At 42.7% G+C, this 18,579-nt stretch overlaps 1 non-coding gene across 1 annotated transcript; it reads left to right on the forward strand.

The window, feature by feature from the left end:
• The first annotated feature begins 15,537 nt into the window (after nucleotides 1–15,537).
• LOC127585363 (U6atac minor spliceosomal RNA) lies at nucleotides 15,538–15,665 on the forward strand. Its single transcript, XR_007958507.1, has one exon. It is a non-coding gene; the product is annotated as a U6atac minor spliceosomal RNA (small nuclear RNA).
• Nucleotides 15,666–18,579: the final 2,914 nt, after the last annotated feature.

Below are 18,579 nucleotides of genomic sequence, written 5' to 3' on the forward strand. Positions count from 1 at the left end.
CTCCACCCCTGTATGCTGGCTAGCTCCCCTCTATCTTTCAGTCCAGGTGATTGGGTCTCGACTCGAGACATCGACTGTCCATTTCCCTCCACAGATGCTGCCTGACCCGCTGAGTTCCTCCTACTTCTTGTTCATTACTTAAGGTCATAAGAAACAGGACCAGGAGTAGGCCAATTGGCCCATCAAGCCTGTTCTGCCATTCATTAACATCACGGCTGATCTGCCTGTGGACAGATCCACCTACCTGCCTTTTCCCCATAACCCCTAATTCCCCTACTTTGGAAAAATCTATCTAACTGTGTCTTAAATATATTGAATGAGGCAGCCTCTACTGCTTCCCTGGGCAGAGAATTCCACAGATTCACTAATCTCTGGGAAAAGCAGTTTTTCCTCATCTCTGTCCTAAATCTACTCCCCCGAATCTTGAGGCTATGTCCCTTAGTTCTAGTCTCACCTACCAGTGGAAACAACCTTCCTGCCTCTATCTTATCTATCCCTTTCATAATTTTACATGTTTCTATAAGATCCTCTCGCATTCTTCTGAATTCCAGCGAGTATAGTTGCAGACAACTCAATCTCTCCTCATAGGCTAACCCCCTTATCTTCGGAATCAACCTGGTGGAACCTCATCTGCACCGTTTCTAAAGCCAGTATATCCTTACTCAAGTCAGGAGACCAGAACTGCACGCAGTACTCCAGGTGCAGTCTCACCAGTACCCTGTACAGTTGCAGCATAACCTCCCTGCTCTTAAATTCAATCCCTCTAGCAATGAAGGCCAATATTCCATTTGCCTTCTTGATAACTTGTTGCACCTGCAAACCAACCTCTTACTATTCATGCACAAGCACTCCCAAGCCCTTCTGCATAGCAGCCTTCACCATTTAAATAATAATCTGATCTCCTATTTTTCCTTCCAAAGTGGATGACCTTGCATTTACCAACATTGTTCTCCATCTGCCAGACCCTTGCCCACTCACTAAACCTATCTATATCTCTCTGCAGACTCTCCGCATCCTCTGCACAATTTGCTTTCCCACTCAATTTAGTGTCATCAGCAAACTTAGATATTTACATTTGGTTTAACCCAGACCTTTACGGTGTGTGGAGTGCATTGAATTCCAAAAGCTGAAATTTAGTCCAGTGACTGGAAATTTCTTCTGAGCTGCTCCCTCTCCAGTGTCTCAACTTTTGCAGAAATGAGAAGGATTCCCCCTATACTCTCAGGGAAGTGGAGACAGCTCCAGAAAATGTCCTGACCAATGCTTTTCCTCTTGGTCATGTGGGTTCCCCCTTTCTTCATGCTTTTCTCAGACCAGCTAAGAACATGAGCAGGGGTCAGGCATGTGGCTGCACGAAACTTTTCCTCCGTTCATGGCTGATGTGATCTTGGCCTCAACTCCAGTTTCCTCCCTGTTCCCCATAACTCTTGATTCCCGCAAATGAATTGACTGTTTATTGAAATGTTGCTTGTGTAGTTGGTCAGCTGGATTGGGCAGGTCACTTTGCTCATATGCCTGACACCAAACTCATGAAACATATTCTCTATTCTCTGAAAGAGATGACCAGACAGATTCAATGATGTTCTCAAAGCATCCTTGAAGAAATGCAACATCCTCACTGACTCCTGGGAACCTCTGACCCATGACTGCTCAAAGGATGCTTGGGTCCATGCATCAAGAGCACACAGAGACCCTGGGTAAGTGGTAGAAGGAGTGCACCACCTCACAAACTACCTACCTCACTGGACACCTCATGCCCTGTCAATAGAAAAACCTGCACTTCCCAAATCGGCCTCATCAACTACCTCAAACTCCATAGAAGGGGAGTGGAAGCAAGTTATCCTGAGGGAATCCCTTCAAAGAAGAAGAATTGTTAAAGAGGTGTGTTTAAATTGGGATATTTATTACAGGGCAGCACAAGTAGAGCTAAAAATTTGGAATAGCTAATGTGTAGAACTTCACAAAACATCTATATTTTCTTAACTGTTCTCAATGATATTAGCTTATGAATAAAATCTCCATGAGTTCCTAATGCAGTTCCAATTAGCTTGTTCCATAATCAAGAAGTGAACTCTTCATCATAATTCTGCACACCATCTTTGCCTCTCCCAGCTATGTAATTTATAATTGCGTTCATAAAATATACTGCAGTCCATAAACCTTCTTCGTCTATAAACTCTGTTATCTAAGGCTTGAATCAGTTCAAATTTATGCAGATGTAAAGTGTTGTTCACTGAGGATGCCTCAGTATTGTCTAAGGTCCATCAAGCTTTCTAACACAGTGCACTAATCAATCCATTAGGAATCTCTGTGTAACATTTCATTCAATACAGAACGTACATTAGTAATTTATATCTCAATGAGTAATCTGTCTGCTTCTGTATTGTCCATCAGAAGAAGTTCCCAAACTACCCACAGGCTCTTCTCTTTGAGTTCCTAGATTAGTCTCATCAGGTATCTCAAAACCAACAGACTGAAGTGGAACCAAGTCATCAATGATCTCGAGGGACTGCCTAAATAGAAGAGAAGTTTCCAGTGTGTAGTGCTATCCAGATTCTCCTCCCCCCCCCCCCCCAAAGAACTGGTGACCCACAAGCAATTGTGAGGCGGCGGAAGATCCACCCAGTGCCCATCTCTGTGAACTCCACCAGCTTGCTACAGTTAGATCAACTGGAAAATGACCGTTCACACTGGGAGCAGGGACGTCAGCAACGTTTGTCCCTCTTACCTTCCTTAGAAGTCTACATAGTCCAATTCCTCTCATTAGCTCCTCATGGTTAGGATAGGTACATGGAGCTAAGGTACATAGAGGGCTACGGGTAAGCCTAGTAACTTCCAGGGTAGGGACATGTTTGGCACAGCTTTGTGGGGCGAAGGGCCTGAATTGTGCTGTAGGTTTTCTATGTTCTACGTTCTATGTCAGATTTTGCTCGAATGCTACCATTAAGCACACTGTGTTGCTTTGTTACGTTAAAGGTTGCAGCATTAAAGTAAATGTTGCTTTAAGTGCAAATTCCTCAGAAAGAGAACAAAGCCATTTAGGAAACAAATCTTCCCCTTTATGCCAGGGTAAGATGGATCCCATGTTACTTGCTCGGATGTGAAAACTTTGGATTGTCAGAGCATTCGATGTTATGTAGATTGCATGACACAAGATGGGTTTCATTAGAGATTTCCAGGGGGAATCAACTACATGACAGAAGATAGATAGGTGCATCTGAACTTCAGCAGAATCAATTTCAGAGGCAGAATACAATTCACTGTCATTGATAGGTAGCACATTAACCAACCAGGATGCACTTCTAAGCAATGATCTTTATCTCACTGTTGTTTATGGAGGCTTGCTGTGCATCTGTCAGTTGGCATCTACTCCATCTGTGGAAGAGTCTACAGTTCCTACATTGTTCTCATTGGCCATCTCAGAACCTTCAGGATCTGAGTGGAAAGGAGTCACCCTCAACCCTCAGGGATGGTCTAAAAAAAAGAATTTCCTGCACTTACACTCCAAAAGTATCCCATGGCTTGAAGCAAGTTTGCTTGATAAGGCACTATTTAAGTGTGAGCTTTTCTTTATTAACTGCCCTGATTCTAACCCTTAGTGTGCAGGTGAGTGGGAGAATCAAAAGGAAGCTAATGGGAATGTGGGGAGAATGAAATAAGATCAGTGTAGGATTCACGTAGGGTGGTCGACAGAGATTTGATGGGCCGAAGGGCATGTTTCCATGCTGTGTGACCCTGTGACTCTATAAGCTGTTATCCAAACGTTTTTGACCTCAATGTAGAAGGGCATACAGTCTCACTGAATGAGGAGAGGCTCTTTCTTGAGCCGTTGTTGAAATGGTACAATTCCTGGAATGATCCCAAAGTGCAACTTCCGATGAGTTGGAAAATGGATGAGCAGAAAATGTTCTGGATCCCAACGTTCAGGCCAAATCATACTCAGCTCAGTCCATCACCTGGTATCTCCCCACATCTATATAAGTCAATCACCTTAGGTCCCCTGGTTCCAAGGAAGGTCTCGTCTGTTTCTTGGTCTCAATAAACATACATTCAAGGCCCTGCCTCTGGAAAACACTGGCAGTCTTAGCCAAGAGGGAAATGTTGGAGACCAGTAAAAATTATTATTTTCAACAATTATTAATTTTGAAAGAATAAAACAATGATATTCCAAATTCCATATTTCCTCATGACATAGGAGGCTATTCAGCCCATTGAGTCTATGCCAGTTCTCAGAGCATTCCCATTCCCCCATTAATCTCACTGTAACCTGTTCTCCCTTTGTTCCTATCAACTCCTCCCCACGCCCCAAGATGCTACCACTCACCTACACACTAGGGGCAACTTACAGTGGCCAATTGCCCCTACCAACCAGCATGACTTTGGAATGTGGATGGGAACTGGAGCACCAGGAGGAAACCCACACAGTCACAGGGAGAGTGTACAGACTCCACACAGACAGCACTGGAGGTCAGGATCGAACCCAAGTCAATTGTGCTGTGAATCAACAGCACAATTACTTGTGCCACTGTACTGCCCACATAATTATAAATTTAAATATACTTCTTAAAATTTAAAATAATAAAAAAAATGAACATTTTTCTTCTCATCTCCAGGTTGGGCACCCCTATTCAAATATATGTGGGTCTGTCATCTTTGGATTTCCGAAGAATGATGGGTGATCTTATTGAGATATATAAGATCCTGAGGGGACATGACAGGGAGGATTTGGAGATGATTTCACTAGTGGGAGAGTCTGGAACGAGGGGACAGAGTTACAGGATAACTGGTCATATAAAACGGAAATTACTTTTCTCAAAGGGTGGTAAATCTCTGGAATTCTCTACCTCAAGAGAGCTGTGGAAGCTAGATCATTAGGAATATTTAAAGTGGAGGCAGATAAAGTCTTGAAAGACTGGGAAGGCGGCAAATAAGAGGAGTTGAGGCAGACGTAGATCAGCATGAGGTTTGAAGGGCCCAGTGATGTACTCCTGTTCCTATTGTGTTCATGCGTCATTGCTCAGACTGGCTTGCGTAAGAATGGAGAGGCAGATACCCCAACATAAGATTCTACCTCTGGGTTCCGGTGTGACAAATATCCCTCACCTTATCCGAGCATATAATGGACCTGTATACATCTGGCTACAGCCATCTGGATCAAACCTTTCTTACGTTGCTTAGCATTCCCTGACAACGTCTTTGAAGAACAGATTCTCTGTTCAATCTTACTAAAAAAACTCCCAGCTGCTAGTAATATAGAACATACTTTGCCTGATTCCCCTTTATTGTAATTACTTGGTTCTCGGGGAATGTTGGAAATAATGTGTATCTGGGCATGACTACAAGGCAGGAACCCAACTGAGCAATTCAAATTATGCATTAAAGCAGGAAGGGTCATTTATAGACATTGCCTGGAAGTTGATTACAACAATAAAATTATATATTAGAACCTGTTATAATTTACACAATATTTTGTTTTAGTTTTATGTTCTTAGTTAACTTTGTCACATTGTAGATCCCGACTGCTATCATATGCCACGTTCTGTAAGGTTAGTGATGGTATGGTAAGCATAGTCTCACAAACTTCACCTTTTCAACATGACATCCAGATCCTGCTCATTCCTCGCCCAATATTTTCTTTGCGTCTCTCTTTGTATTTTTTTCCAGCTACACAAACCTAGCGTTATTGAGTCATACAGCATGGAAACAGGCCCTTTGGCCCACCGATCCATGCCAACCAAGATGTTTCCTGTGTTATTTTTGATGCTTGCATATAGTGGCAATGTCACAGCTAGCCAGTCTTAAAGGAAATTAATTCTTCTGATAATCAAACCCAATAACCGCACTACTGTAAGTGACTGAAATTTGTTTCACACACATAATTTTTATGTAACTATTCTCCATTCACTGTTTTTTTCTGTGAAAATTAGCCTGTTTTTATTGGTGCTGTGTTTTTCTTTGCTCTGCTTTCTGATCTGATTGACTTTGTTTACTGTGCAATGTCCTGTTTTTATTAACTCTCATCCACATTTTTAACCCTTTTATGTGTCCCTGTTGTTACTGAATGTTTGTGAATGTCAAATGCACTCAGAGGCCCCAATCTTACCGACAGCTTTGACAGCCAGTGAGCCTCGGAACTACTGTATGAGAGCAGCTGTCTCCCGTGCTGAGTCACAATCACATGCTGGGTCATTCCAAAGGTCTAGAAGCCTGGCAGGGCCTTACTGCAACACATGACATGTCACAGGTAGACATACCCACTTGTTCCCTTTGATACTCACCAACTTTTATCAATGCACCATAGAAAGCATCTTATCTGGATGCATCACGGCTTGGTACGGCAACTGCTCTGCCCAGGACCGCAAGAAACTGCAGAGAGTTGTGGACACAGCCCTGCGCATCAGGAAACCAGCCTCCCCTCCATGGACTCTTGTCTATACCTCTCACTGCCTTGGTGTTGCAGCCAGCATAATCAAAGACCCCACCCACCCCAGTCATTCTCTCTTCTCTCCTCTCCCATCAGGCAGAAGATATAGGAGCCTGAGGGCACGTACCACCAAGCTCAAGGACAGCTTCTATCCCACAGTAATAAGACTATTGAATGGTTCCCTTATACAATGAGATGGACTCTTCACCTCACAATCCACCTTGTTGTGACCTTGCATCTTATTGTCTACCTGCTCTGCACTTCCTCTGTAGCTGTGACACTTTACTCTGTTCTGTTACTGTTTTCTACCTGTACTACCTCAATGCACTCTGTACTAGCTTAATGTATCTGCACTGTGTAATGAATTGATCTGTACAAATGTATGGAAGACAAGTTTTTCACTGTACCTCAGTACAAGTGACAATAATAAACCAATACCAATTGTTCAGATTAATAAGCTGGTCATCATAAATATAAGGTAGTCATCAATAACCCTAACAGAAAACTCTGGAGGAACCCTTTCATGGGGTTACCCTTACACAGGGTTTCTCCCATATGGAGCAGTTGAGGTAGAGGCTGAAGCATACACTTCTTTGCAGACTGTGGATTTGCTAAGAAGGTGCGGAGAAGGATGCAAGTGTCCTTATCTCAGTTCATCCCCAGCAGCTGCACAACAGAGGACCCTCTGATCTATGGGCTGTTCCCAGGGGTACACACAGAGACAGACATCAAGTACTGCTGGAAGGTCATCAAGTTGGTGAAAGACACCTTTTGGTCTGCCCGAAACTTGTTGGTCTTCCAGTACAGTGAGATATCCGTAAGTGAATGCTGTCGACTGGCACACTCCAGGCGTCAGGAGTACGTGCTGAGGGACGCACTGTGGGGAAGGACCACAGTCTAGGGTCCTTCTGTTACTGCACATGGACGGGCAGAGTCGGGTGGGGAGGTGGTGTATCACCCCAGGGGGTGTTAAATAAGTGGCAATGTTGTGTTATTTTTAAAATAAGTTAACACTGACTTAATGACCATGGATGTAAAGGTTTTGCACTATTTCTTCTTTTGTATAAATTTTTAATTATGAATAAAGTTTATTTTTGAAATAAAAAAATGTTGAGGTAAAGAGACTGATACATTTAAGGGAAAAGAAGAATTGTCTCAGGGCCAACTGAGGGCTGGGAAATCTGTGGAAGCTTGTGCTGCCCCGTTGGATTCACAAGAGTAGTGACGGAACCAGGACTTCCCAATTAAGTCCTTGCTTTTGGGACGGAAGTTTGACATAGAATAAAAAAGTGAGGAAAGTGCCTTATATAAAGCACAAAAGACGGAAGAGGTTAGGATCAAATAATCAGTTTCCATCCAATAACCCCAAAAAAAAGCATGCATTGGTATTGGTTTATTATTGTCACTTGTACCAAGGTACAGTTAAAAACTTGCCTTGCATACTGATCATATGGGTCAATTCATTACACAGTGCAGTTACATTGAGTTAGTACCGAGTGCATTGAGGTAGTACAGGTAAAAACAATAACAGTACAGAGTAAAATGTCACAGCTACAGAGAAAGTGTAGTGCAATAAGGTGCAAGGTCACAACAAGGTAGATCGTGAGGTCAGGGTCCATCTCATCATATAAGGGAACCGTTCAATAGTCTTATCACAGTGGGATAGAAGCTGTCCTTAAGCCTGGTGGTACGTGCCCTCAGGCTCCTGTATCTTCTGCCTGATGGGAGGGGAGAGAAGAGAGAATGTCCCGGGTGGGTGGGGTCTTTGATTATGCCAGCTGCTTCATCAAGGCAGCGAGAGGTAAAGGGAGTCCAAGGAGGGGAGGCTGGTTTCCGTGACACACTGGGCTGTGTCCACAACTCTCTGCACTTTCTTGATGTCCTGGGCAGAGCATTTGCCGTACCAAGCCATGATGCACCCAGATAGGATGTTTTCGATGGTGCATTGATAAAAGTTAGTGACTGTCAAAGGGGACATGCCAAATTTCTTTAGCCTCCTGAGGAAGTAGAGGCGCTGGTGAGCTTTCTTGGCCGTGGCGTCTATGTGATTTGACCAGAACAGGCTATTGGTGATGTTCACTCTCAGGAAATTGAAGCTCTCAACCCTCTTGACATCAGCACCATTGATGTAGACAGGTGCATGTACACCACCCCCTTTCCTGAAGTCAATGACCAGATCTTTTGTTTTGTTGACATTGAGGGAAAGGTTGTTGTCATGACACCATGTCACTAAGCTCTCTATCTCCTTCATGAGGTAACAAAAATGTTACCTCATGCAGAGGACTTTCTAGCCCAGAGTGTTTGGAACCATCATTCAGATAATGCAAGTCTAAGACTGATATTTTGGACTAAGAGAAGCAAGGCATATGGAGATTGGGTAATGTCAATAAGCCAAGATTGTATAGAACAGGGAGTCAGGCAGAAGCGGCCAACTCATGCTCGCAATTTTATGGCCTTATGAAGGTTCCCTGCCACCCAAATGTATATTCAAAAATCTTATGAATCCTGAACTTTAAAACAAATTGATTAATTGCATTCAGTAAAGTAATCATCAAAGTGACTTGATTTGCATTTTTACAGAAATAGGCAGATAATCAACACAAAACGGATGGCACCAGGTCTGGAATAATAATGCGCAATAAAAAAATCAATTTATATCATTCAATCATCATAAATCAGTGACCCTCACAATCAATTAACATTAATGGACATAAGATTCCGAGGTTCATTAATCAGGCACAGGTCCAAATTCCCAATAATTGCTGTGGCACACACAGCATGAAAAATAACAGAAGAAAGGTGTGGAGTAATACAGCACAAATAGCAATTACAGTTAGCAAAACCTTGCTGTGCAATATAACTATTGTGTAACTAATACATATTCAGTGAGGTGGGTCAAGAACGATGTTCATGCAGAATGTAAACATTCCTGGGATGGGGGGATTGTCCTTTCAAGAGCGCCTGGACGGTTTGGGTCTGTATTCCGTGGAGTTTAGAAGAATGAGGGGTGATCTTATTGAAGTATATAAGATCCTAAAGGGGCTCGACAAGGTAAACGTTGAGAGTTTTTGCTAGTGGGAGAGTGACAAGCGTGGAGACATATTTACAAGAGGCTGGCCACTTAAAATTGAGGTGCGTAAAAATTTCTCCTCACAGAAGGTGGTGAATCTCTGGCCCAGAGGGTGGTGAAGGCCAGATCATTGGATATATTTAACGTGGAGATAGATAACTATTTGAAGGATCAAGAAACTGAAGTTTATGGGGAATTGCAGGAGTTGAGGCCAGCATCGATCAGCCATGATCATATTGAACAACAAACAAAATGGCTGGAAGGAACTCAATAGTTCAGGCAGCATCTGTGGAGGTAAATGGACAGTCAATGTGTTGGGTTGAGACCCTTCATCTGGACATGATGAAGGGTCTCAACCAGAAACGTCGACTGTCCATTCCCTCCAACAGGTGCTGCCTGACCCTGCTGAGTTCCTCCAGCATTTTGTTTGTTCCTCCAGATTCCAGCACTCTGCAGTCTCTTGTATCTGCATGATCAGGTTCAATGTCGGGACAGATTTGAGTGGCATGGCAGCCTTTCTCCTACTCCTATTTCTTGTGTTATTATCATTGCATTTTTCAGCATTAACAAAACCCATTCTGGGTCTGATGGTGTTCTGTTTCATACCATTCCCAGTCCCTTTTCCCCACTATGGTTCCCACAATTGCTATAATCTACCACTTCCAGCCTATTTGGATTGTTTAGCCACCACAAACTTTGGTAGAGAATTCTATATTTTAATAACCTATGTATACTAGCTTTTTCACTTGAACAAAATAATCCAGGATTAAACAAACAGAATAATATTTAGTTTAAATGTCTAGCTATCTCCTGGAAGTAGAAGATAAGTTATCTGCAAGGATAACTTTTACCTGTTCACTCTCTTCAGGTCTGTGTTGTCTCGTAAGCTAATTCTACATGAAAAGAGTCTCCCAGACACTGAGAGCTCAGCCCTTAAAAGCCATTCTAATTCTACTGGTGTTTGTATTGTTATCCACTTGGTGAACTCGGTGAAAGATGTACTTTTGTCTACCCAAAACCCGTCGGTCTTTCAGTACAATGAGAAGTTCATAAGCGAAATGTTGTCAACCAGCCCATTCCAGGCTGCAGGAGTACGTGCTGAGGGACACACTGAAGCTCAGTGCAGCCAATGCAAAGGCTTTGTGGGGAGAGACTGCAGTCTAGGGTCTTTCTGCCACTGGACATTGAGGGGCTAAGCCCTGTGGAAACACTCAAAGTTTGTACCATCCAATGAGACCACGTGGGTGGCACAATAGTTGTCTAGCTACATAGAATGAGCGAGCACTACAAATGTATAGACATGATAGCACTACGGAATGACACTGAATGTAATAAAGCCTTGCCTTTTTGTATTTCTTGTTTTTTATATGGATAAAGTTAGTTTTGAAATAAATACACTGTTCTAATTGAGGTCAAAAAGTGTGAGGGAGAAACAGCCATACTCAGAAAATTGGAATTGTTTATTATTGTCACTTGTACCGAGGTACAGTGAAAAACTTGTCTTACATACCGTTCATACAGATCTATTCATTACACAGTGCATCGAGGTAGTACAAGGGAAAGCAATAACAGAATGCAGAATATAGTGTAACAGCTACAAGAGAAAATGCAGTGCAGGTAGACAATAAAGTGCAAGGTCATAACAAGGTAGATTGTGAGGTCAAGAGTCCATCCTATCGTACTAGGGAACCGTTCAGTAGTCTTACAACAGTCTTGAGCCTGGTGGTACGTGCGTTCAGGCTTTTGTATCGTCTGCTCAATGGGAGGGGGATGAAGAGAGAATTTCCGGGGTGGGGGGGGTCTTTGATTATGCTGACTGCTTTACCGAAAGCAGCAAGAAGTATAGACAGTGTCCATGGAGGGGAGGCTGGCTTCTGTGATGTGCTTGAGCTGAAAGCCATTAATACAAATGAGAACCAGTCTTCAAACAAACTGTTCACATATAACTTACAGGCAGTAATCAAGCAGACACCGCTGCCTGCAAGGAATGCAGGTTCACAGCGGGAAATCACTTAAATTCCTCCACCATGTCTCTACACGTCCACTTGGTGTGCTGAATAAGATCTTTTATATCTACAGCCGCAGTCTCCGGATGGTTCATTCAAATTCACAACATACACTAGGACCTGGTTCCTGACACAAACCTGATAGGACCTGACTATGTATATCGGGTTAAGTGTATCTTCTGATAAAATAGTCAGGATGGGGTCAATTCCAGTTGTGCATGCCAGGCTGGCTCAGTACTTTATCCAGGTCAAGATGAGTTGTTCAGTAGAGTCATAGAGACATACAGCATGGAAACAGACCCTTTGGCCCATCGAGTCTATGCCAACCATCAGCCACCCATTTACAGTAATGTGACATTAATCCCATTTGTATTCCCCTCCATGTCCTCAACAACTTCCTCGCAGATTCTAACACTCAACTACAACACTAGGGGCAATTTATACTGGCCAATTAACCTACCATCCTGCACATCTTTGAGATGAGAGAGGAAACTGGAGCACCCGGAGGAAACCCACACAGTCACAGGAAGATCGTGCAAAGTTCACACAGATAGCACCCAAGGTCAGAATTGAACTCAGATCTCTGGTGCTGTGAGGCAGTGGCTCTATTAACTGCATCACTGTACTGCATTAATACATGAATCCCGTGCACTTAATCAAAAACATTTTTTGTGTGTTTATTTTAATCTTTTCTGCAAATGCCTCAAGGTCAAGTTGGACTGGGTCCAGTTTTAATATTTATACCTGAGCAGATCTCCAGACTGAAGTTTTGAATAGGCTACAAGGACCATTAAGGAAAAGAGCATTAGTGCAGGAAATTAGTGCTGAGGTAAAATATCGGGCCACATTCTTCTTGAATGGAAGAGCAGGTGCGGGAGACTAAATTACTTTCTCCTTCGAATGTTCTTAAGCCTTTTTCCGCCATTCAATGGGACTCATGCCAACCTTTCCACTTTCCTGTTGATACCAACCAACTTCCTTTGGCAAATAACGGGCTAATATCTCGGACTTGTTCATGGATGGATCCTAACTTAGAATACCAGAATCTGTCAATAGTGAAAATGTAGATTTTAAGCTTCATATTGAGTAAAAGGAAAACTTGCATTTATATAGGGCCTTTCACAGCTCAGGACTTCCCAAAGTTCCTCAAGGCCAAGGAAGTACTTACTCATTTTCATTGTTGCAGAGAATATAGTAAACATTTGTGAACCAAATGGGTTTTTACACAGTCCAGTAGTTTTGTGCTCACTATTACTTGATTATATGCAAGGGAGGCATGTGTTAATATGGGATCAAATAATCTCTGGATAAAACACTGAGCCAACCGGCACAACTGGACCCAATCTCACCCAAACATGTTATCATTACTTACATTGGGACTCGACTCGAACTCGATACTTAGATCCGGGTCCTGCGAGCTTGGGTCACACCAGCCAGGACCTACTTTAGGTTCTAACTAGAACAGGGTGACAAATATAAACACAAATGGAGCAAAAAAACAAACGGCTGGAGGAACTCAGCAGGTCAAGCGGCATCTGTGGAGAGAAAGGAATTGTTGACGTTCGGCTCAAAACCCTGCATCAGGACTGAATGTCGACATCTATTCCCCCCACAGATGCTATTCGACTCTCCAACAGTTTGTTTTTTTTTGCTCCAGATTCCAGCATCTGTAGTCTCTTGTCTCTGAAACACAAATGGATTAACCTGCCTGTTAGCCTCAGTGTTTGGGAGCTACCTTTGTCTTCCAAATCGAAGGGAATTGACATCGAGTCAATAACAATGTCTGCGAATCATTTAGTTCAGCCCCAGACTTCAGGTTCATCCACTTAGTTCCCCAGCAAGAGTGCTCTGCGGTTGTGTCATGTGGAGCTGAGTAGAGTTTATTGCCATCTAGTGGCCTGAAAGAAAGTGCTGTCTCTAACCTTGGGAGGACGAGCTCAGGAATCTCACCAAGCAAGTGGTGGTATAGATTAGTCTGAAATAGCCCAAGCAATTTACAGTGAGACTTAACACAGAGGTCTCAGCCCTTAACAGCTATGCCAACTCTATTTGTGTTTATATTGATTACCCTTTTCAGGTTAGAACCTGGCTATCTGATCCAAGCCCAGCAGGACCCAACTACATGTCCTTAACAATGACCAGTTGCCCTTATATGACCATGCAATTTATTAGAATTATTGATCCTCAGCATCTTCCCATTGTATCGTCCAACTGTCTGGCCTGACTTATACCAACAACATGTACCATTTCTACACGGAGACAAGAGACTGCAGATGCTGTTTATTGTGTTCAGTTTTGGTCATCCTAATAATAGGAAAGATGTTAGTAAACTGGAAAGAGTGCAGAAAAGATTTGCAAGGATATTGCTAGGACTTGAGGGACTGAGATATAGGGAAAGGTTGGACAAGCTAGGACTTTATTCCTTGGAACATAGGAGAGGTGATCTTATAGACGTATATAAAATCATGAGGGGGCATAGATAGTGTGAATGTACCCTGTCTTTTTCCAGGGTTGGGGAATCAAGAACTAGAGAGGTATAGGTTTAAGGTGAGAGGGGAAAGATTTTAATAGGAACTTGAGGGGGCAACTTTTTTACATGGGGAGTGGTATGTACTGTATGTGGAACGAGCTGCCAGAGAAAATAATTGAGGCAGGTACAATAACAACTTTTAAAAGACAGTTGGACAGGTACATCGATTGAAAAGGTTTAGAAGGTTATGGACCAAACACTGGCAAATGGGACTACCTTGGATGGGGGAATCTTGGTCAGCATGGATCAGTTAGGCCGAAGGGCCTGTTTCCATGCTGTATAAATCTACACTGGAATCTGGAGCAAAAAAAAACAACTGCTGGAGGAACTCAGTGGATCAAGCAGCATCCAAAATTATCAACCATCCCTTTTGCCTCCATTGAAGCTGCTCCCATTTCCATATGTTTCTGCTATCTAAAGGAAAGAGTTACAAGTTAGCAGCAACACCCAAAGAATCTTTCCTCAGTTAAACAGCATGCCAACAAGCTGTGCCTGGGCAGATGTTTGATGAGAGGGGAAATGTTCCTGAAGAACGGTGGCACAGTAAGAACAGGTGCCTTCTGAGAAGAATTGGAAGGGAATCATAAAAACTTGAAGCACAGAAGGTGATCACTGACTTATCTATTTCACAGCTCTTGATCTGTACCCTTCTGCTCATATGAGGCTGTTTCAAATCCATTTGAAGGTTTTCACCTGTCCTGTGTTTGAGGCAGTCCCAGATCCTGAAAACATTTCTTTCAATCCCCTTTATTCCCACCAATTATCTCCTCTTATTTTTTTGCATTAGGAATAGGGAGGAGGGAAGAAACAATTAATTGTATAATGCATGGATCTAATGGAGCTCAGGCATTAAATGAATGCGGCAAACTCAAACAGATTGCCTATATTTCATTATGTCTGCATCACCAACATAACAAGTAGTACATTACCCCTTTTCTGTAAAGTATCTTTGTACAATAACAATGTGCAGTTGTGACTGAGTGCAAGGCTGTAATTTAATCAGTGCTTTCAAATGGCATCTTAAAGCAGTCATATTACAAACTCAATTATACCATAGAGCTATCTATTTTTTCTATATATGCAAAATGTCATAATACATCTTGAAAGTAAAATAAAAAAGGTGTGTTAGAAAGATAGAAGTAAATTAGAAGGTAAACGTTAATATGATGAATGCCAGCTATTTTGATGGATTGTTTTGAATCCTAAGGGCTTAATTGTGACAAAATACACACTTTACCAAAGATAATGTATAAGAGCATAAGAAATAAGAGCAGAAGAGACTGTAAGTCCCCTCAGAAGCAGGGTTCTGATTATTTTTATGGCAGAGGTAGATGGAGTCTTGATAAGCAAGGGGGTGGAAGGTTACAGGACTTGGGTAGGAATGTGGAGACGCAGGAAAGACGGCAGATGCTGGAAATCTGGAGCAACACACAAAATGCTGGAGGAACTCAGCAGGTCAGGCAGCATATATGGAGGGACATGGACAGTTGATGTTTTGGGTCGAGACGTGTTGTATGAAAGGAGAGAAGGTTAGCACTCCGCTTGATAAGGATGGAAGGGGCCTTAGTGACCTTACAACACACAAATGGTTTAAGGCATTGCCATCTACTTACTGGCATCTAACCATGTATTTTTATGGCTCAAGGACAGCTTCTATCCCACGGTGATAAGACTATTGAATGGTTCCTTATACGATAAGTTGGACTCTTGACCTCACAATCTACCTTGTTTGACCTTGCACCTTATTGTCTACCTGCAATGCACTTCCCTGTAGCTGTGACACTTTACTCTGTATTCTGTTATTGTTTTTACCTTGTACTACCTCAATGTACTGTGTAATGAATTGATCTGTATGAACGGTATGCAAGACAAGTTTTTCACTGTACCTCGGTTCAAGTGACAATAATAAACCAATACCAAGTACCCTTCATCAGGACTGGGAATGTGGATTTGAGGTTACAATCAAATCAGCTGTGATCTCATTGAACGGCAGAACAGGCTCGAGGGGCCAGGTGACCTATTCCTGCTTCTAATTCATACTTTCATGTTGAAAAAAGGAAAAACAAATCAAATGGTTTTTGCTGCTTCTTTCTCAATTTCATACCCAATTACTTCCCAAGGCAAAGAGAAAATCTTTCTCGAAATTGGAGATTAGGCTTCCTCAACACACACAACTAGCCTCCAAAGGACTTTCATTTCTATTTAATGATAGCACTTCTCTAAAGGAAGAAGACGGGCAAGCTGAATATCAGAATTTTGCTCTGGTCCTTTGCATGGATTGGATAATTGAGACAAAGCCCTCTCTTTGACACTTGGCTGCTTTGCTGTTTCACCAAATACAGCACAAGAGGAAGATAGTAGAACTCAGGCAGAAATCCTGTTCAGAATTCCCGATGGTCCAGGTCTCGTTTCACCCATTCATCCGGAATGTGAGCCAAAGGTTCAGAGTGCAAGTGAGGTGTGCAGCCAGAGCTGGATTTGCAGAGAGGGGCTGGGGTAAAACTGTTGTGCAGCTGTGCGGCCAGAACTGGTGGGTTGGGGTCCCTGCACACCCAGGAGTAAGAAACATGAGTCGGCTTGCGATCGCAGCCGGGATCTAGATGTGCTTGTATATTCCCACTTCCTTTATACCTCACTAGGTTTCACTGGAAGTTTTCTGCTGTAGGAACTCAGGGGGTTGACCAGCATCTGAGAGGGAAAGGAATTGTCGATGTTTCTGGTCGAAACCCTACAGGGTTTTGACCTGAAACGTCAACAATTCCTTCCTCCACAGATGGTGCTCGACCCATTGAGTTCCTCCAGCAAATGCTTGTTGCTCCAGATTCCAGCATCTGCCCTCTCGTGTCTTCATTTAAAATTTTACTATCACATGTGTAAAGTGTAATAAAAGTGAGCTTGTGTATTAATGGGAGTAACATCCAACTGTCCAGAAAATCTACTGGTCTGGCACCCACCAAGTCATGAAGGCACCAGATTACTGGAGGGTCTTGACCCGACATGTCAACCATCCCTCTGCCTCTACAGATATTAAGATAAGATTTCTTTTTTAGTCACAATGTACATCGAAACACACAGTGAAATGAGTCTTTTGCGTAGAGTGTTCTGGGGGCAGCCTGCAAATGTCGCCACGCTTCTGGCGCCAACATAGCATGCCCACAACTTCCTAACCCATATGTCTTTGGAATGCGGGAGGAAACTGGAGCACCCGGAGGGAAACCCACGCAGACACGGGGAAAACATACAAACTCCTTACAGACAGCGGCGGGAATTGAACCTGGGTCGCTTGCACTGTAATAGCGTTTTGCTAACCACAACACTACAGTGCCTGCCCAGTAGATGTTGCCTGACCTGTTTGAGATTCTCCAGAGGTTTGTTTTTTTTTTGCAATTTGTGAATGACTTGTGATTCTTAAATATTTTTGCCCCCATCATTCCTAGCCCTGTCTGTTTAGTAAAACTTTACAGTCTCACATTTATTTGTTCAGCTGACATGGCTTTAACTGACTACCACCAGTGTATTGACCATTATTCATTTCCCCTGAAGAATGTGGTTTGATAGGCCATGGATAGTCAAGAGTCCAACATCATTGCCATGGACTGAAACCTATGCCAAGTCTGAGTAAGGACAGTGTCGGACTGGTATCTTCTCTGCCAACTACTGACAGTCAAATGAGTATAACTTCAGCTGAGTGGCCAAGCCACCCTTTCACTATTGCAGTGACTATCTCAATGTCCACGTCAACATCTGCTGGTGACTGAACACGTCACCACTTTTGACTAGCATGCCCCTGTGGCTGGGAGGTTTTACTTTAAGGCAAAATTCCACTAGTCAGAAACTATTGAGGTCAAATCAAGTCAAGTTTATTGTCATGTGCACAAGTACGGTGAGGTACAGGTACAATGAAAAACTTGCTTGCTGCAACATCACAGGCACGTAGGTAGAGACAACACACAGAATATAATTTATACATTAATTGTACATAAATTATACAATTGTACTTACAACTTCTGCTTTGGACTGTCTAGGTTTGGTGTTTCCCCTCTCCTGCTGGCCTGAACAGATGAGACACCTCTCTTCCCCTTTCCTTTTCTGTATTTGTGCCTACTGCTTGATACGATTTTTTCAATGTTTCAAAGTCATAATCCTGAATTACATTCCAGGTGATCAAACACAATTTCAGTAGTTACAACAGGGCCCACTTTACTTCAGTAGATTTCAGATGAGAAGCCAGTCTCAAGGAAATTACACATGCACAATTGGGTACATTCCACATGGGATTTTAAAAAAAACTACAAATCTTGCAACATCTGCTCGCTGTTCAAACTCTCAGCTTATAACAATTTTGTCTGATTGCATAACTGAAGTGCTCTTTCAGAGGGTTATTTTCAACAGTTTCTGGCTCAATAATTTTTGACTATTTGGAAGCTGTTATGCAGTGTGAATATTATAGTTCTGGACAGTCACAGGAGGTTAGATACCAGTCTTCCTCTTCTGTCTCTTTCACACAGTTTAACAGCTTACACATTCACAGAGTTTGGTTCTGACAGAG

This window comes from Pristis pectinata, chromosome 32, assembly GCF_009764475.1.
Source record: "Pristis pectinata isolate sPriPec2 chromosome 32, sPriPec2.1.pri, whole genome shotgun sequence".
Taxonomy (NCBI): domain Eukaryota; kingdom Metazoa; phylum Chordata; class Chondrichthyes; order Rhinopristiformes; family Pristidae; genus Pristis; species Pristis pectinata.